The following is a 2407-nucleotide window of genomic DNA, read 5'->3' as shown; positions in this document are numbered from 1 at the left end:
AGGGAGAGCACAAGTAGGCAGAGCAACAGACAGAGGGAGAGGGAGAAGCAGGCTCCCTGCCGAGCGGGGAGCCCAATGCGGGGCTCGATCCCCGGACCCTGGGATCATGACCTGAGCCAAAGGCAGACGCTTGATGACTGAGCCATCTAGGTGCCCCTGGGTTCATAATTATGATCACAGCTATTCACAGACTAGGCCTCTGGGAGTTGATAAAGGAGACACAGAAAATCGGACCTTCTTGGTGTAGATTGGCTGGCTGTTGAACAAACCCCTGTCTTCTGCCTCTTGAGCACCCACATTTCCCAGCTGCCCTTTGAAGTTTGGTGTGGCCATGTGACTATATCCTAACCAATGAAATGCATACAGAAGTGAAGTGGATGAATTCCAAGCCTGGTCCATTACAATCTTCCAGGTACCATCCTTTGAATTCTTTCCTATTACCCATGACCTTGGAGGCCATATGTTGAAAATGGCAGAGCCACAAGTTAGAAGAAAACTAGGTACGAGAATTGGCACTTGGAGCAATGTCACCCACCTATCAGAAACACCCCTTTTGGACCTTGCATGAAAAAGAAATAAATCTCCAGTTTTTCTAAGCCACTGAGATTTGAGATGTATATGTTGTAGCATAGTTTTACCTTAAGTAGTAAAGATTTATACTGTGCATTTAAAAATAAAGTGTTATGTTTCCCCCTAATAACGGTAATATATTTTCATTGTCTACTATTGGAGAATACTCCACACTGACACATTATGTTGCCTGAAAGATGCTTTTATTTATTTATTTATTTATTTATTTATTTTTTAATCTTCAAATGCAAGTCTAATAAATCACATGATTTATTTATGGGATTTCTACATCAGGTTGGGGTTTAAAAGAAGCTATATATGTGTGATATGAAGAGAATGATGTACAATCAATATGAATCTTGTTAAATCTCTCTTCCGTGGACTTTCTCCATCTTCCTGCTTAGCAGTAAAAGGCATTTTTAGGTTTATATAAATATTCTTTACAATTGCCCTCTTAACAAAAAATTAGTATATAAATAGCACTAGGCATTTAGTAAATAAGTCACAGGCCAGTAAGTTCAATTGTGCAGTTGTGAAATGTAACGTGAAAGAGTTTGAAACCTTAAGACTGGGTGATCTGCAGTGTTTCCAACATGTCTTCGACTGCCTTAAGAGAGTATTTGGTTTCCTTCTTACTTCGACCTGCAAACTGATAAGCTCTGTTTATTTGTCTAGCTGCCCAACTAGCATATTTCATGTTGTCCTTTTTTGTTTTTGCACTTGCTTTTGGATTAGAAGCAATATGTAAAGCCCAAACAAAGCTCTCATATTTCTGTTGTTCAGTTTCAGTGCCTGAGCAAAATACTTTCTTGAAAGTTCGAGGTTTTCAAGTCCACCTTGGGTATATTTAACTTCAGCATACTGCTGACAGTGTAAGTGGTTGTGTGGATTAGTTATCATTAGCTCCTCTAAACAAAAGGCTGCTTTAGCATAGTCATGTTCATTGATATAAAGTTCTGCAAGTTCATGCCAAGCTTCTTGGTCCCCAACAAATTGTTCCAGATACTCATTCAGTTCCCGAATGGCCTCCACATTTTTCCCCTGGGCTTTTCGAATGGCAATCTTACGCTTTCTTGCAGCAGTGTTAGTTGGATCTTCTCGTAAAATTCTATCATATAGTTGTATAGCATCATCATATCTTTCCATGGCTTCAGATCTCATGCCAGTTAGTCTCTTGACTCTGTGACTGCCAGGGAACTGTCTTCTTAACTCCTGAAGACAAAACAATGCCAAGTCATCTCGACCATAGTCTAGGGCTGCAATCATCACTTGCTCATATATGATCCAAATATCATCTCCAAGCTTAGCAGCATATTCATTAATTAATTCCTCTCCAACTTCCACAATTTGCTCACTGTTTCGTGAGTTTTCTTCTCTCCATTTTCTCATTTTATCTCGCATTTCTTCCCAAGTGACATCGTAAAGCTCTGAGACCTTCGCCATCTTCTCAGAACCTGGAGGCAGGGCTGAAAGATGCTTTTAGAAATAAATCTCTGATAATAATTTTGTTAGTCGGTCATAACATCCTTTCTTTTTCCTGAACATGGAAGGTAAAAACAAAAAAACCGAACCCCCCCAAAAAAAGACCCCCTCAATTAAGATGCATTATTCTAGTTAATGTTTTAGCAATGAGTGACAAAGTTTAATAACTAAACTAACTCACGGTGAATTAAGCAATCTTGGGAATAGTAACTTTCTCAGGTCCCCAAGACATGATGCAATATTTCAGTGACATTTCCATTTTACAACTAAGATACAACTTAGGCTCTGCTCGAAATTCTCTCAACATACGTCAGTACATGCGGAAATGGAAACTCTCGTGCCGTTGAGACTGGAT

The 2407-nt window shown here is 39.5% G+C and overlaps 1 pseudogene; it reads right to left on the bottom strand.

Moving 5' to 3' along the window:
* Positions 1-824: 824 nt before the first annotated feature.
* Positions 825-2031, bottom strand: LOC118541318 (ER membrane protein complex subunit 2 pseudogene; annotated as a pseudogene).
* Between the last annotated feature and the right edge of the window lie 376 nt (positions 2032-2407).

This window comes from Halichoerus grypus, chromosome X (genome assembly GCF_964656455.1).
Source record: "Halichoerus grypus chromosome X, mHalGry1.hap1.1, whole genome shotgun sequence".
Taxonomy (NCBI): Eukaryota; Metazoa; Chordata; class Mammalia; order Carnivora; family Phocidae; genus Halichoerus; species Halichoerus grypus.
The sequence above is the reverse complement of the archived record's forward strand: the minus strand, read 5'-3'. Positions and strand labels throughout refer to the sequence as shown.